Below are 19455 nucleotides of genomic sequence, written 5' to 3'. Positions count from 1 at the left end.
TATTTCGTACAAAAGCGGAGAGCGTAGGCTAACTTCAACTATGCTGAAGTTTGTAAACCATTGGAAGTAATTTTGTTAAACTTTCGTTACCTACAATTTCGTCAAAACTAACTAACTTATTGAGATTTGTCACTCTTCAGGAATTTGTCTATAAGAACTTAACTTGTCTATAAGAACTTATCTTGTAGAGCACTACATATGTATATAGAAGAAGAATAGAAGGGATATATTCATGTTGGTCAGAAGTGTGCAGCGCATAGAGGGAATAGAGGGAAACATCTTCGGCCATGCAAAGTATTTACATTTCTGATCAGTAGATCAGATATCCATGGGTATGGATCTAACATAAGACAGTGAAAATATACCTAGTTAACGAAAGCAAACCAAAACAAATGCAAACTGACCCCTAAATCGAACATGATCGAAAATAGATAGAGATGGAGCTAGTTTTTTATATGATAGCGATGACACGGGCTAGCATGTACGATAAAATTTCCTGTTCCATTTGAACACGAGGGTGCAAGCGAGAGGAAAAACAGTCCAGGTCCCAAAGAAACACATTCTCAACAAGATTTTCATCATTTGGAAAAAACCATATTTACATCAACAGAATAAACTACGAAATTTGGCTATTAAATATAACCATTGAATATAAATACTTGATATAAATTTAAATTTGTTTTTCGTTAGTAGGTACTTAAGGCTTCCTTTGTCATTTAAATTTGCTGTAAAATTTCCGTTGTATTTGCGTTCTAATTATGGCCATAAATCCAGATGATTATTATTTTCAAATTAAATTTTGAGGCGCCGTGCAGGATTAAACAAGATTAGCAGCAACAATGCCTTATTCCGAAATGTCGGCAATTAAATTTAAGAAGCAGGGGGAAAAAACAAAATTTCATTACTCGAAGGCATTGAGAATTACGCCTGTACATAAATAAATGATATCTTGTGATAGCTCGTTGATAGCTGTGAGAATGTCTTTCATTTTGCTGAAATCGTTTAACAACATTCAACTGATTGGCCATTCTAGAAATAAAATTCAACCCGTTGAATTGCAGGTGTCATGCAATTTTTGATGAGCGTTAAGGTTACAATGTCGATGCTCGAAATCAGCTGAGTATGGGCCGCAGTATTTGGCAGCAGTTGTTCTGAAAATGGACAGAGATTGGTCCTCAAAGTTTGACTTGTTAATTAGTGTGTCGGCTTAAAAAGCACCCGATTTGAGACAAGAGCAAGCATAATCATGTGACCCTATAGCCCGGGAGGTGGCTCCAAATGACCAAGTAGAGTATATTTTAAAAAATTCTGAGAAGAGAATCTAATGACGAATTTTATTAGATGATAAATTTAGTGTCTCTGTCAGATCATTTGGCTCGCCTAATAGTCCAGAAGTTTAAGCTCGAGGGCCTTTCGCAAAACCCACAAGAAGTATTGACCATGCACTCAATCGCACTTAAGCCTAAACCAAGGAATTTTTTAAATTAGTCAAAGCGTTTGTCTAAAATTATTTTTGGTATTTGGTATTTTAGGTGGTAGACTCTACGTTCAACATTCCTTCAGATTTCATTTGAATTAATCATTATTTCCATTCAATATTCCTCGTATGCCTAGTTTATCTCAATCTACTTGAAGATTTTTATTCTTTTTGTTTGTATTTGTTTATTGTACCCTACAAAAAAGTCGAGTCGTTTTAGTTTTCTGTCGTCTACATCGAAATCAAAACTCTTATCGCTTAAATATAACTTAATACAAGTCCTAGATCTTTTAAAATTTAATAGATTTAGAACATTGAATGCGATTAATGAAAAGTCATTGGGTAAAAGATATGAATGGTATGAAAAAACATACCAAAAACATAATTTTAAGTTTGAAATCAGCGAAAAAAGGACTCAATTACAGCCTAAACATATTACAATTTGCTGGTCTCGAAATCACATTGACTCATTTTATGAAAATTTTCTATTCATGTAATAGTCCCTTAGATGGAAAGGGTATCAATATAATTATATTGCTTAATTTATCTTTCAATAATTTGTTGAGTTTTCAAGGTTAGCGAAAATACGTGATGAAATAATAAACTCTTTCGCTTTCAGCCTATAGACTATTTATTGACCACCCGAAATATCAATTCATTTTCATATATGTATATTTCTCTCGATCGACTATAATCGTCATCGTAAATGGTTTGCCTGTGTGTGTGTATGTAGAAATATATATATTTCATGTAGAATAATATAAGCAAACAAACAAAAGATCAAGTAATCTAATTATTTGCCAGATACCAAAGTCAAATGTATAAGTAGCTGAGCAACGGAAAACTCTACAAAAGATGGGAAACATGTGGCTGGCTGACTGTGCCGTCTGCTTTTGCTGCTGCCACATATACTAGGGGGGGGGTGGGAAAGGCAAGGCAAGACACTTGACCAACACAAGCCAACAGCTGTGCAAGTAAGTTAGCGAGCTACGCCAACGTCGCTGCCGACTGCGACTGTTAACGTTAACGGCAAAGCCAGCGCCAACATTTCGCGCGGCAAACAGTGAGCCACTTTAGGGGTGGCTTTGGCTTTTGGCCTCACCGAACCGCAGCTGTCTCTGCCACTTGTCTCTGTGTGGCACAACACACTGTTAGAAGGAGAGACGATAATGCTGCCACACTCGCTGCCACTGTCGCTGTCGCTGCGAACGTCGCTGTTGCCGTTGGCTCTTTTGGCTCTTTGGCTTTGGATGCCTTTTAGCCATCAAGTGGATTTCAGTTTCATTTTGAACGTCGTGCGTCGAGTACGTGGACGATTTGCGTGTCGGTCTCGACCAGAAAAGCTTACCACAAACAGTACAACTGAAAATGAAAAACGACTTATCGTAATTACGAAAATATCGTGCGACTTACGCGATTCATCAGTTAAACCAAAATATCATAAATATATATGTACATACATTTGGTATATATACATATATATATATATATTAACAGCCAGTTTGAAAGTAAGCCAAAACTTACGTCTTTTAGTAGGTTTTTGTTTTGTTTTTGTTCTTGTATTTTTGGTTTATCGTTAGTTTCGGTTGATTTGTGTGAAATAAATTCGCTGAGGAAATCCTTAAAATGAAAAACGCAATGCATTAATATAGAAAAAAGAAAAAAAACATATTTGAAAAAAAAAATTCTTTTATTTTTTATTTGTGAGTTTTTTGCAAGTGAAATTCAATGGAAAATTTTCCGTTCAATTCTTGACACGATTTTTGAATATAATTTTTTCAAATAAATAAATATCAAGAATTTTGTTCCATATAAATACCACAGGTTGGCCTTGAGATCTGCTAATGCAGTTTCCGGTTGTGATGTTCTTTTTTAGTTTTTTTTTTTTTTGTTTATTTTTTAGTTTTTGTTTTTTTTTTTTTTTTTTTTGGAAAATGTAACCGAAATAGTTCAAAATCGAAAAACTCATAACTTAAGTGACCTTTATAATAAAATACAACAAGTTAAATGTTAAGAAAGAATTTGAAATGTTTGCATAAAACATAAATTTATGTCATAGCCAAAAGTAAATCAACGCAAAGAAAACATAAAAATGTTGTCATAGAAATTATACGAGAAAATGAGCAAATGTTGAAAATATCCGAGAGTGATGAGTGTGTGTGTGTGTGTGTATGTGTGTGTGTGTGTGTGTGTGTGTGTGCTAAAAGCGAAAACGTAAATGTTTAAATATAATGTATGTATATCTGGCTGGTACTATATATCTATAGATGTATAAGCGACGATATATAAATCGCCGGCTAAGCAAATGTCGGGGCAGGCAAAATTATATCATAGCCGATTCCATTTTTAAAAATAGCGCGCCATGTTTCACGTATAATTCATGCAAAAACCAACAACAACAACAACAGCAGCAAAAAATAAAAACGAAAAGTAAAAAAATGTGTCATGCCTGGCAAAAGATCCATATATATTCAATATATGTATATACATATCTACATACATATGTACATATGAATGTCTTTGAATAAAAGATGAATCTTCCATTTTGATTAGCTAACCACAAGGCAATAACGGTTTTGATATTACATTCGTATGTACCAATCATTTCCTCTGTTGCGATCACATTCAGAGTAATGTTTGTATATCTATGGGTAAAGATATAGATATAGATGAGTAATATTCTAACCAGATGCTGCTCATAAAGCTAAATAAAAGAAACGCTATGGTAGTAAAATCTACTCCAAAATATGCCTATTTATTGTCTATTGAATTCTTAGGAAATTCAAGCTCATGGAATTCGTCTTCCAACTGATTTATGTAAAAGTAGAATATACAAAATGTCAATTAGTCCAAAGAGGTGCCATAGATCACTTACAGCTGTTCTTGCCGATTTTAATATTAAGTTAAAGCTAAAAGGTATTTAAATGCTGTTTCGTTGAATTGAAGGATTTTGTTATTGGTTTCATTTCACTGCTTGTTTTCTTTTGAATATTTATACAAAATATTTATTCCGTTTTAAATGCGCTTATTCACAGTTTTACATAAGCATTCATATAAATCAATTAAATGTTACGAATGTTTAGAAGAATTAGAAACTTTGGCATTACTAAATCTTTTTTTTGTATGTCTTAAAAGTTTTTATCAAACTAATCGATCACTACAAAACACATTTAATATAAGTTTTGACATATTCTTAGTCGTAGTTTTAAACATATCACGAAATAGAGAGAGAGAGAAAGATTAAATAAGGATTATTCCTTAATGGAATTAATACTAAATGACAGAATTTGACATGGTTAAACGTCGGTTCATTGCCATGTACACAGAATTTTGCATTATTAACATTCGAATGCGGCCTTAAAATAACAATAAGGATCAATCAAGAATACATATATGTAGGCCACAAGTAAAAGATAAAAATGTCAAATAAATGCTTATTTCCAGGTGAAACTAATTTGTAAACCAAACTATTAAGAAGTTGTTTTTGCGTATATTTGTGCAAATTTCATATTTAAGTATGTATTAAACAACAACAGTTTGAGCTACATAGGATTTGTTTACTTGGTCTCGTACGAGATCCTTTTGAAAACCTGAATAACAAAATAGGATGTGCACCTGTTTCCTACCTGTTTTTTTTTTTTGTTTTGAGCAAGACGATAGCCTCAATAACAAGAATCAAGTCAAACAATTTTGTTCACTCGTTCTTTCCCCTCTCTCTCATTTTTTTTTTTTTTTGTGTGAGAGCTGTTTGACAAACTTTACCCCCATTTCCCCGGATACGACAACACCGCATCCCCCCACCCACACACAGAAGGGGGCAGGGGATGAATAAAACGAAAGAAGTGATCATTTTGTGCACATTTTAATTTACGGTTCGATGACCACAAACGGAAATTCCTTTAATGACCACATGCGACGACGCGGACAATGATGACGGCTGGCATTGGCAGAGTCGGCTTGGGTCGGCTCTGTTGCTGGCCTGGTCTGCCGTGCCCTGCCCTGGGGCAGCTGGGGAAGAGACAAGTGCACGTGGGTTACGCTTCACAATGATAATGATGACGACCACGTTGATGATGATGATAATAATGTGTGCATGTATTTGCTGCTGGTGGTAGCTTGAACCCAACTGCCATCGAACCAAATCGACCAAGGGTCATAGTTGTCTCGCGTGGAAACGCAATGTTGCATTTTCGTTAACACCAATTTTTAACGGCCTTTGCCACATGAGAGACAGACAGATAGAAATATGGTTAAATATATGTACATACATACATACATACGTATATAGAATATCCTCACATATCTATGTGTATAAGGATGTGTACAGATGGGCAGAAGATGTTTTTCTTTCTGTTCTTTTTTTTCATGCTGTTGTTGTTGTCGGAAAAATTTAAATTGCGAATTATACGCACCGTTGCCTTAGTATTAGGAGGGGCATGTAATGTGCTTTACGTGCCATGAGAACGAAATTTGAAAATCATAGAACATAAACTGTTTTTCAACTCCCCCAACTCCAAAAACTCGCATCAAATTGCCTTCATAACTCAAAAAAACAAAAAGTAGCCTAAGAACTATATATATACATATATTTGGCATTTAGTTTAATATATGTAAATGATTAAAACGATTCAAATTATTATTATATTACACCTACACACACGCACACAACAACATTCGTAAATTTCACTTTTGTCATTTAATATTATAATAATGAAGCTCATTGATCTAGAAAGTATTGCAACTAAAACAAACAAAAAACGCAAAAAAGGATATGCATAAAGGGGAGAATGGGAAATAAAAATGAAACAAATTTAAAACGTTAATCTAATATTTATTTCGCCGCATTGAATGTTGAAAATGCAATAATAAATAATGCAATTTGAGCATTGTATACATAGATGAACATAATATGTATACGAAATTATAAATCATATGCAATTTCAAACGGATATCGGTTTTTACATACACATGCACAAATGTATGTAAATAAAAGTACCCATATAGAAATTTTATGGATTTATGCAAATGAGTAATGTAAGTAAATTAAATTGGTAAATTAGAAATCTAATTGAAACGCAAACCAAGCAAATCAAATCATCCATCAGATGACCACTTGAAAACTCAAATAGGACTTCATTATACCGACAACATATACACACACACACACAGACAGAGGGCAACCGACTGATTGTGTTGTGGGTAAAAGCGAAGTTCATGGAGCAATACGGAATGCAGTGGATGAAGTGATGTGTATGCATGCTCAGGTGGATTTGCCATCCGTCCAAACGAGTGGAATCCGTTTCTTTTGCGAAACGATTCATATGAGAAATGCCTGGTACGGGCTTCATTTGTTACAATTACAGGGCAAGAATCTTCCTTGCCCATCTTTCGATTCTCTTTTTCTGGTTTTTGGTTCTTTGAGTCCATTTTGATAGGGCATACTTGGCCCAGACAGGCACTCGAAGTCCGACATCAGTCCGGACGACTTTTCAGGTAGACCAAGCCACGTCGTTTAGTTTATTTCATTTGTGCAATCAATCAAGCGCATGAGAAACGTCAGAGAGAGAGAGAGAGAGAGAGAGAGAAAGTGGAAACTTGTAAGAGCTATGGAGGAGTGAAAGAGAGTGAGATGGCGAGAGAGAGCGAAAGACAGAATGCACAGGGTCAAGTTTCTTGTTCTGTAAACTTGTTAAAAGTTAAAGAATGACTGCACATCGTTTACTTGGCACAAATCGAAATAGCTACAAAAACGTATGTACATTTCTGAGAAGTTCTTCGATTTCACTTTATTTGAACTTCTTTGCAACAGCATCAGTTCAATTTAGTTCAGTTCAGCATACTTTTTTTTATCAAAATGAAACGAAATTTTTCCCACTTTGCTTCCGATTCAACATTTCATTTGGTTCTTATTTTGCACCTGACCAAACCTTAAGTTGGCCTACGCTGCGGTCCCAGAACATCGAACCGCAAGAATGAAAAAATACAAAGGCCAGACACCGAAACATTTTTCCCAAGGTTTTTTTTTTTTGTCTCGTTTCCATGAATTAACATTAAAAGCGCGCAAATGTAATTTCTTTCTAGCTCAACTCCCACAAGCTACCACTCCCACTCTTCCCCTTCCTTCTAGTTCTCTTCTCCCTTTGGCTTTGGTTCCTCCTCTTTTGTTTGCCTCTTTCTGATTGCTGGGAATCACAATGGCTTTTCCGAAATGGAGAGTTAAACTAAACTGTTTTATTTGCTTTCACAACTGCGATTCAGAAATATATTAAATTTCACCAGTAGTTGGATTAGAAGTTTGCTTAACATTTGTAGTAATTTTCGATATTGAGGGACAATTTGGAATTTTGTGTTGGCTTTGCCAAAGTAAATATTGAACCTTAACAAGAACAACCCTTTTACCAACTGTTTGCCATTTTTAGCGATTTTATTTTTGTTCATATCAATTTTTGTTTTTTTAATATTTTAAAAATGATAAAAACACTTCCTTTGTAGTGCCTTAAAAATATTGACTGATAAAATATAAACAGACAAGAAAAAACAATTAATACGATTGTCGTAATCAAAGAATCATTTACACACACACGCACACGAATATATGGCGAGTTAGTGTGCGTGTATGTGTGTGTATATATGTACATATCTTTATGTCGTTGGACAACTAATTAAAAGAAAATAACCAGGGAATATCAAACATTTGTCCAACGTTGAGCAAATCGTAATACCAATTGGGTAAACCTAATAAAAATATTAATGTGATGCCTACACCCAGTTCTCCCTCCTACACGCATACATACATATAAAGCACACACACACACACACACAGACACATGCATATGCACAACATATACAAATAGAATATGTAGGGGTTTTTGGGGTTGTATAGCTGGGTCGGTGAGGGAGGTAGGGGTTTGGCGACCGCATAAATATTTGCTCAACACATTACGGTTAAGCCATGGCCGTGTTTGTCCATTGTCCTTGTGGTCCTTTCAATGTGCTGTATGTTGTTTCGGTTACTGCTGCCACCGACGCCGACGTAGCCGCCGTTGCTGCTGCTGCTGCTGCTTTGCATGTCATAAATTGCTATATAAACAAAGGCGCAGGGCACTACGACAAAAACAAAGGCAACAACAACAAAATATAGGAGAAGGAAAAAAAAAAACAATACATGGAAGAAGGAGAGGAAGAAAAAAAAAGAAAAGATAGAATTGTGTATAGGAAAAACCGCACTAAACGTTATTTTTCATTTGCGGTCATCCCTGAAGAGGTTTCTCTCTTTACCCACCTACCCAACCACGCAGTGATTGTCTCTCTCTCTCTCTCTCCTTGCTCGCTCTGTCACAACCCCTCCACTTATGGACATGGACATGTGTCATAAATTCTGATTCTCGCTTTATAATGATGATGTTGACGAAAGGGAAATAGTTTTTGCCCTGCCCATCGCCCTGCTCCTTGTTGCTTCTCCTGCTCCTGCTGTTTCTAAAGTATTATTTGTCCTATGTCTGGGGCTCTCGAAAAATTTGATGTTGCCTGCATCTAGGCGTTTGGGCGTTTGTTTGCCAACTAAACAAACAGCTAGAAAAGCTTACAGAGTGCGGCAAGACGGTTGCCGGTGGGGGGGTAAAAGGGGAAGGGAAGTAACAACGTCTGGCCCCATGCATCATACTATTTTGTTTGGCATTGTAGTCTGTAGTCTGTAGTGCATTGTTTAAACCATTTGCCCTTCTTTATTTTTATTTTTGTCGTTTTTTGGGTGCATTGGTGAGCAGCCATTTTGGGTTGGACCAAAAAATTTATTTCTTTATTGTTTTTTTTTGCCATTTTTTTTTCGCTTTTTATGCCAGCCACTGCAGCAGACATCGGGTGAGAGATAAAGATAGCAAGAGGGGGAGGAGGAACAAAAGAGACCAGAGCACTCATATGGTAATATATAGCATGTACTTTTCCATGGGATTTATTTTGGGGACAACATGTCGCGACATGTCGGCGATTCGCCAGACAATGTCTATGGCAAAAATATGTAAAATTTGACATGTAAAATTCTTCTATAAGCATTACTTAATCAAATTTACAATGTTTTATTTGCTTTGCCGGCATTTTTGATAGTGAATTCTTAACAAAAAAACAGGAGTCGAAAGGATTTCATTTTCATTTCATTTTCTGACAAAATAAAACAATCAAAAGTATTTGATATTTTCATTCGAGTAATTCAATTTGTCTCAAGATTCTATCTGTTGTTATTGCATCTTTCGAAAATGAAAGAAAATAAGGACATTCAACAAACAAAATAGAGACAGTCACGATCTTAAAAGACGGCCGTCTAACGGCCAACTTGTCTTGTCTAACGAAGAGATCTCTAAAGCATCAATCGGATCTGTCGCCAAAATATTATAGATTGGGATACATTTAGAAATTGAAGTAGAATCTAGAAATCTGTGCGTCTCTATCTCTCTTTCATTTTTTGTGCAATGCAGTTTTCAGTGACCTATTTGTTGGTTGGCAAATACTTTGAAATATTTATGAAAATTATACATTCCAAGCCCAAGTGATTACCATAGTTTTGAATGTTTTGTGCAATAACTTGTTGGTTTTACTCTGATATTTATCATTTGTTGCCGCAAGTTGTGGTCCTGCATATATATACATATATATTTTTAATGCTCACATGAGATGATAAATTGTTAAGAGGCATGCATTCGGTTTTGGGTTGTCGGTTCGCTGTTGGTCTGGAAGGTTAGCCCTGGTGTTTTTTTTTTTTTTGTTGTTTTGCTACTTTTAGATTTGGAGACCCTTGTTTAAATGGTTAAATCACATTTATAATGCCTGCTAATCTAAATTTATGTGCAACTAACAAAAGTCACACCATTTTTACATATATGTATGTATGTACATACTTCCACATGCCACAGGATGTATCATGTGGGACTCTTTCAACTCACTCACGCTCACTCTCAACTTTTTGGCACGCAAAGTTGTTGGATTAAGCACACATTGGAGAATTGTTGGGGACAATGCAAGGACTTTGCAAATTAATTAGTGAAATTGTATCAACGGTTTTTTTTTTGTTTTCTCGACCGTGTGCCTAATTATCGAAAACGCCCCGTCAATTGTGCCCCAGTGAGAAAGTGAGACACACATCGGGGGAGACCCTAGGAGATTGAGAGGAACATGAAGCAAGAAAAGGAAAGGAATAAAAGTATATACATATATATATATACATATATACATATATATGTGCGCTAGTGTGAGGTTGGAGGGAAATTACATTAAAATCCTAAATAATGAAATTGCCAGCGCAATAAAATGATTTTATGATTATGGTACCCGAGTGTGTGACTTGGCTTTCACTCACTCCTCGCGCTAGCTCACTTTCTCGCTGGCTGGCTGGCTGGCTGGGGCTCAAACAAACTTGTCGATAAAATTCGAGAGCCAAGAAAATGCGTGTGGCATGCTTTTCGGGGGGAAAAACCTTCATACGATATCATTCCATGCCCATTCCCCCATACTCCATGCCATCATGTATGTCAAAGTCTTGTACTCCGGGCCTGTAAATTAATAATATCAACTTTGGCAGCAAATGTCAGAAAAGGCCAAGTAAATAGAAAGAGAGGTGACACCCCATCCTTCCCCTGCTCGGGCTTCTGATCCTGCACAATATTCCCCTGTCTCAGCAACACCGTCTCGGCGTCCCCCCCCATCACTGTGACATGTGTGTGGCGGAAGGTACGTCACCTCCAACCTCGTCCCCCCTTTTTCTACTTTGGGATGTGTGCGTGACTTGATGACTCCTTGGTGTTTACGGGCTGCCGAATCAAACTTCAATGAATGACATGTGCCGGGAGCAGAAAGGCATTGGAGAGAGGGATAGAGAGAACGAGAGTGATTGCCAACGCAAGGGCGGGAAGGGGAGAATTCCATATATGTAACCACGTAATAGCATTAACATTAGACATTTGTTTTTTCTCTCTCTTTTTTTGTTTTGTCGCCCACATACATCTCTATATATAGCCTATAGCATCGTTATCATCATCATCGTCAAGTGATCCGAATTAAAATCAAATATTTGATTATTTTATATACACCTTTTATTTTATTGATTCCGATTTCATTGAAGGGGCGAGGCATTTGAAAGCATTTCAATTTACAAAAATGTCTTTTACAAATGTTAGGAATCCACTGAGGGAAGGGGAATGAATAATAATTGCCCCCTTGTTAAGTGGTTTCTACTTTCTATTCTTCATCATCATCAACATCAACCACCATTTTCAACAACAAATACAGTTCAAAGAAACGAGGGTGACAACCATCGTTTTAATTGTTATATTTAATAGAATTACTAACTAGTAAATTAGATCTTTAAATCAATTTACTGAGTAATTGATATCAATTATAATCAGAATTCTAAACAATTCCATGATGAAGGGCAGAGCGTTAGGTGATTTATGATAACAATTTTCCACTTTTTCAAAATCTATCACAAGAAAATTAAATGTTTTTGCTGCTCTTCAATGGACTTTGGACAGGAATTTCATTTATAACAATATTCAATTTGCCTTTTCTAACAAAAAAAAAAAATTGAGTGCTTTCCACTGCACTGAAGTGTCCAGTTTGGGGATGCTACCTTAACCTCCTGCCCACTCACTCATCTGCTGGCATTCCTCCCTTCATCAGAACAAACTCATTCCGAGGTTTACGCAAGACAAGCCAGCAATCAGCAGCTTTTATCAAGAGGAACCAACCGACATGCCAACAAAAAAACCAACAATATAAGAAAAAAAACAGGAGCAAAAAGGGAATAATCATATAAAAGAGAAAAGGCAAAAGAAAAAAATTTAACAACAACAAAACTCAACAACATGCAACAACTATAAAGTTGGCAACCAACCGAGTAGATTGACTGGAAGCAAGGCCCCAAAAAGCCACTCTAGAGAGCCAGCAGGAACCTCAGCTCCTCTGACTCCTTCTCTGTCTCTATCTCCCTCGCTCTCTATCTGTCTGTCCTTTTTTCTCAGCCGCAGCCGCCTGAGAGGGAGCGTAAAAAAAAAAGAGTGTTGTGTAAAGTGTTGCACATCAGGCCACAATGGCGCTAAGCCAATAAATTAAATCAAACAAGCGCGATAACCATTTCACTTTTGCCACACAGATACTCTGCTCTCTCTCTCTCTCTCTCTCGCTCACTCTGTCCTTTTCATCCTTTCTACCATCACATACTGCGAAAGAGAGATAGCAACACTGTTGGCCACACGCAAAACAACAAAGTTTAAATGGCGTAAACAATATAAAAAACTCGAATGCATAAGCTTTTTGCCCAGAAGTGGAGAACAAAAAATATATATATATAACAAACAAACCAAAAACAACAAAACAAACAAAAAAAAAAACATCGAATCAAAAATGGAAAATACATATACATATACTGCAAAAAAGCGACTGAAACAAGAAGGAAAAGAAGGACTCATAAATGCAATTTAAAACAGAGCGAGAGAGATGGATAAAAAGAGAGAATGGGAGAGAAAGGAACTACACTGATAGCCAGTGCTGTCAATTTGCAGATGACAAAAGCATCCATAAAGAAAAGAAAACCGTTTAAGTTCAAGTGGATCTACACTGACCATTCAGATTTCAGTAGATCCTTTTACTTTGTCTTAATAAATAGATGCTAAACTGGAAGTACTGTAAAACATATCCTGGTACCAATTTGAGTTTCAAACCTTTTGGCAGGTTCCCAAGTTTATGAGCTATTAGCTCCTTTGTAGTCCGCTTGATTAGAAAATAGATTTTAAAAAAGGCTAGTTTTAGCTGTTTAATATGACCAACTGGCTTGCACTGCCAATTGCTTGCTAACTGCTCTGATCGACAAGTTAAAAAGTTTCAATAATTCTTTTCGCTTTATGTGTTTTTTCCTTTTTTTGTTAAGCTTTATAATATTTTTGTTATGCCTCCACGCCGTTCCTCTTTTTGGTTGTTTGTTCTTTTTCTACCCGCCGGCAGCAGCATCAATATAAATAAATATATTTATTTGTATGTATGTACATACATATGTATGTATGCATGTAGATTATAAATATATTGGTAATTTTCTGTCATCCCACTGTGTTTTGACATCAATGGCAAATTGGTGAAGCTGTTTGAATGATGGAAGATTGCCAGAGGCTGGCATCTCTAGAGTTAAGTTAATTAAAACTTTTAATATACATACATAAACATGTACATACACACATACATATAATATGCAGATGATTGTGGGGCGCTGAGAGGTGGGAATATAGAAAATGATTGAAAGTGCCCACTTATGTGAATGAACAAAAGAAGTCTGTTAGACAATTCATTGATTGAGTTTTTCTTGTCTCTATGCAAGTTTATAATAATTCAATTTGCCAGGCACTTGAAAAGTTTTGTTAACTGCTTTTGCATTAACTCGTTAAGAGAAATACCATACCAAATATATGCCGCCTTTTGCTTTTGTTCGAGTATCCTTTGAGTGAGTTTTGAAAATCTAGAAATGGTTTTCAAGTTGAAGTTGTTTATCTGTCATTCTACCCAAACACACACATACATACATATACTGTGTATGTATATGTATTTATCGCCATCTCTTTGCATATATGCATAATAATTCTTGGGCAGACCACACAATAAAAGCCAAGCTGGGCCTGTTTCAAGTTGCCAAACAAACACAAAAAAGCAGGAGGAAAAATTAAAAAAAAAAAAAAAAAAAAACTTCGCTGAGGTCACGCTAAAAGCGTTTCAAATTTGTAGCCAACTTTTAAGCGCTAGTCCCGTTTGCCACCCCCCTCTCCTTACGCTTTAGTCTTCCCGCTAAGCGCTCTTACCACCTTCCCCTGGGCCAATATAAAATACGAAACTACTTAGCAGCGTTGATGAATTGTGACATTTTTATGGGTTTGTCTTTGCACGACAAAAATGAGAGAGAGAGAAAAAAAAACAGAAAATAAATAAAGAGAAAATGGCAAAAAGAATGGAGAAAACAAAGCTTCCTCTTTTGGCTTAGCCACTCGTCGTCGTTGTCGCTGTCGTCCTGCCCAAGCCATAAACAATATGGTCAGCCAGTATATCCTTCCTGTCGCTTTCTACTCCCACCCCCGCCAGTCCCCCCTCCACCACGTGACTTAAAATATTGTGCAAATTATGAAAGTGGGCAACATTTCACTGTTACGTTTTTTAGTCACTAGTTTTTCTTTCCTGTTTCCATTTTTGTTTGTTTAATGCTCAACTCACGTGTCGACGACTCGTTCAGAGCCTCCATAAACATAGCTCAAGTCACATTCAACTGGCAACCAGCCACCCACCCACCTATTGCCCCTCGAATCGCTCATTTTTCCAAAAGGTCGGCTCATTAATTAAAAGTTTGAATGCGGAATATTTTGCAGTCCATCATGAAGGAAATTTACAATTAAAAAATTGCTATTTTTAAGTATTTTTCCTGATTTTCTCAGGCAATTGTTAACCGTTTTAATGAGGCGTTTACTTAGTCATTTACCTGATGGATAGGCAGACAGATGACGGATAGATAGAGCGATGAAGGGAAAGAAAGCCAGTAGGCCCATACAATTGCCGAGTGAAAGTTCCGGCATTATTATGATAGCCAAGTTAGATTCTTTTTTTGTCAACTCTAATGAAGCTTTAAGTGGCTGGGCATCCACATGAGCCCTGGGAAACCATTAAGCCAATTGTACTGACTGAAAATAGTCGCCGAATAGTCGTCAAAAAAGTATTTTACTTTTCATTATAATCAAGCTTAATGACATTATTTGAATACCAATGAATGAAAGTCTCTCTTCAGGCACCTTCCATTTATTCACTTTTTGATAACAAAACAAAAACCCTTGAATATTGGACTTTAGTTATACCTTGAATTAAGCAAGCACTTCATAGGTTAAAATTTTGAAATGAATTCAATTATAAATTAGTATTGGAAAAGAAAATTTGCCTAGAAGAATCTTTATTATTTAATAGTTTAATTTATTTTAAATATAATTATGTATAAGAAGCTGTTTTAAACTTGATGTAGAGCATTTCACAGTCGTATTGAATGAGGAGTTGAAGTTGGTTTTTTTTTGTTGTTGTGTTGTCTCTCATAAAAATATTTTCATGCCACTAAATGCCGCCTACTGTTGTGGACATGTGGGTGTATAAGTGTGTGTGTACTTGTGTGAGTATGTCCTTTGAACCATCAAGGATGCTTCTTTTCAGTTACCTTTTCTTTGGCATTGAAATGCCAACGATACGTTAAATGCCAGGACACTAAAAAAAGACTACCAGAGAAGAAAGAGAAAAAAGCAAAAAGCGAAAAAAAAAGTAAAGAATGAAAGAAGGGAAACTTGTTTTTTGTGACTTGCTGATTTCTTTTCTCCATGTTCATTAGAAGAAGATGCCAGCACTTAAGTGGGTGGTGCCGCAGGTGGGGGGTGTGGAGCCATGTGGGTGAACGGAAACCGGACAAAGATAAACAGCAAAAACCATTAAACGATATCTCATCAAGAAAATCGCCTTAAATATGTTTCTGCCTAATTTCCCACGATTGTGGGTGAACAGTTTGTGTCCCCATCTAAACCATCCGGCATATGCATACAAAAGCAATTTGGCCAGGCCTCACAACAAAAAATACATATACACACACACACACACACACACATACACCCATACATGTATATCTGTACTTCTCATATACATACATATGTGTGTATACATAAGAGGAAGAACAACAACTACAGCAAAGAAAATCAAATAATTTTTTATTTATTTTTGCTTCATTCTTTCTGTAGTTGTTGTTGTTGTTGTTATTGTATTTTTGCCTCTCTTACAGTTGAATGACCACAAGGCCAACGTATTTCTGAGAATATGGTGATAGAGAATGGCGTAGAAATGGAATAAATGAAGCAACAAATCTCACTCTGTGTGTTGATATCTCTCCTACTTCTTCCTGTGTGTATGTGTGTGTGTGTGTGTGTGTTGAACGGGAAATTACATGGCAAAAGGAAAACTGTAAACTTTCAAAACTGAAAAAACCAAAAACTGCATATCATAAATAGCAAAAAAGCAGTGAGAAAAGGAGATTAAGAAACCAAACTTTATGCCAAACAAAACGAATGAAGAGAATAGAATATGTGAAAAGATATATTACAAATGAAAAAAAAAAAAACAGGCAAGAACAACTATACAGAAGCACATGAAGAATATCCTTCAAATGACTATTAGTGTTACTTTTTTTTCGCTCTCTCTCGCTCTCTCTTTGTCTCATTGCGGCCTTGAGTTTTTGCCATTTGATGTGACCGCTCTCCCACTCCTCTGAAAAGCTTACTCTGTTCACTGCTGATTCGAAATCAACTTCCATCTTTGGGCCATCCGCCATCCATCCATTCCATTCCATATTTTAATTTTGCACGCGCCAGCTGTTTAAGCTGATTAATGGTAGCCAAACACAGGCAAAAGCGCCTGTCAATCAACGATGTCCGCACAAGGACTTTTCCAAATAGAAAGCGATAGCAAACGGAGGTAGGAAGAGACTTCCAGGGGAACAAAGAAATAGACAGCTAGTTAGCGTTACTCTTACAGCTACTGCCTTCTGACAGGCATTTAAAGTAAATGGCTTTAACATTAAGAACAAATTGTCGGCCAACGACTTAAGATTTATAAATACAGAAGGGCAACAATAGAAAAGAGAGAGAGAGAGAGAGATGTAGAGGCCCCTCTCTGCGAAATCTAAATAAATAAACTTATGTATTTCTTTAAATTGCGACCATTTCCGATAATATTTTATGCCTTGAACTGAGCACTAAAGTTAAACAAATCAACTACGGAAACTACGGACAGAAAAATACTAAAAAACGACAACATACAAAAATATATGTAGTTATTAAAGACTTTATTGAATTAAAAAGCATAAATTTTAGTTTAAATTGAGAGAGAGAGAGAGAGAAGACAATTTATGTAACATACATATATTTATATATAGACGCTGATTTATCAAAGTTGTTGTTATCGAATACTAAAATCGTTGTTCAAGAAAGACAACAAATGCATTAGAACTATTTGCATCTAATTGATTGAACAAGTTTTAATTTACATCTTTTTACTACATGTGTGGGACTCATTCAATGTGACATAATTAGAATACCCTTCAACATATTGAACTTAAAAAATACAAAGCGAAAAGGAAAAAAAGAAATGACGCCCACTATCTAAAACGTGGGATGTGTCCGTTGACTAGATATATCTAAAGAGGGGTTAGTTGCGGCATGTGTCTGACGTCGGCGTCGACATTGGCGTTGGCGTTGATTTTTGCGTGCCAGAAATTGGTCAAGTATATACAAATCTATGTGAATATATATGTATATACATATTCAATATGTACATGCAGATCAATATACATGGACACATAATGTCTGTGTAGTTTTATACTTATTTCCATGGCTTACTTTTAGTACATTTTGGTACAACGTCTCTATCTCTGTGTTTTTGTATTTGTGTTTGTGTATATATGTATCTATGTGAAGTGTGTGTGTGTGTGGCCCAGTCACGTTTTCATTTGGCTTAGTTTTTGTTAATATTATTTGGTATTTTTGGTATTTGTTGTTTGTTTGTCTCGTTTCTCGTTTCGACTTTTCCTTCGATTTCTCTCAACGATATTTATTTATTTTGCCCGCTTCGTTTCGCTTTGGCAAGTGCAAAAGGCAAATATTGCGCATACGCCGCATATGGCCTTCGGCGGCGGGGACTGACCGAAATCAATAGAAAAGTAGCCTCTAAAATACATGGATCGCTGCCGTTAGCTCTCTAGCTAGTCTATTCCCTGATTTCAAGTCCCTGCCCTTTCTCTCGCTCTCTCTGTCTTTTATTCTTTTGGAGGCCCGGCCGCCCCTTGAAGCTAACCGAGAGGAGTTCGCTGGACAAACACAAACAAAAGCTGGAAAAGAAATTACAAAAAATATTGTGCAGCATACTTTTAGGAAATTGCTCTGGCAAAGCTAATATAATTTTCTCGTTTTGCTGTTTTGCTGGCAAGAGTTTTCACAATTTTCTCCTATCAATATTGTTGTTTATCTTCGGCCTGCTCCTCCTCCTGCTCCCACGCTCTACACAGACCAGTTGCCTCTGCCATTTCTGGAAAATCAAATAAAATTCATAACCTTCTTTTTTTTTTGCGTTCTCTCATCTTACAGGATTTTTTTTTCTTTGCCCAAATTCTGTCACAGTTTCGGTGTTTCGAAACATTCCCTAACCTTCTTTTTGCATTGCATTAGTTGTAAAATTCAGTTTAAGTTTATCTCTCTCTCTCTCCTTATCCCACTCTCAATACGTGAGAATGTACAAATATCAATTTCAAAGACACAAATTTCATTTGAAATTGTTAGACAATCTTCAATGAGTAACCAAATACTTTGCAGGTAATGGGATGCCATTGGGTGGAAATGGGATGAATGGTAGGGGAGTCTACTTGAATGGTATCAAAAGTAGACCCAATCAGTAATTTAAATTTGAAATTATATACTTATTGCAAAAGTAAATGGGCACTGACAGTTAAAATTCTCAAATTTATATCATCAATTGTCTGCCTGACGTCTCGATGCGAATATGTGAAATTTGAGGCTCAAACTGAAACTGAACCAAAAATTACCAAAGCAATGATGGAAATGAACGATGATGAAGAGAATGAATGCTTCTTGATAGGGCCCAAAAACATGAATTGAATATTAAATGACTGAATACAAATAGTTGTATTTTGTTGGTGTGTAATCCGGACCAAAACTTTAAATTATTTGGTAAACTGCAAAAAAAGTAATAATATTCGAAACATTTTTGCAATTCCTTTGATAAACAAAGAGAAAGGCAATTTTCTTCTACAATTCCATGGAGACAAAATCTAGAAACTTTTCCATATTTCTAGTCTGCACTATTTTTTTCCTTTTGAATGGTAGAGAGACTTTTTTGTGACTTTTTTTTTGTAATTGTTCTTGCAT

At 36.1% G+C, this 19455-nt stretch overlaps 1 protein-coding gene across 1 annotated transcript in view; it reads left to right on the top strand.

Annotated features, from left to right (window-relative positions):
* nrm (neuromusculin) overlaps nt 1-19455 on the top strand; it is a 209187-nt gene that overhangs the window by 127962 nt on the left and 61770 nt on the right.

Source organism: Drosophila tropicalis, unplaced genomic scaffold (assembly GCF_018151085.1).
Source record: "Drosophila tropicalis isolate 14030-0801.00 unplaced genomic scaffold, ASM1815108v1 contig_805, whole genome shotgun sequence".
In the NCBI taxonomy this organism is placed as follows: domain Eukaryota; kingdom Metazoa; phylum Arthropoda; class Insecta; order Diptera; family Drosophilidae; genus Drosophila; species Drosophila tropicalis.
This window is presented reverse-complemented; position numbering and strand designations above follow the sequence as displayed.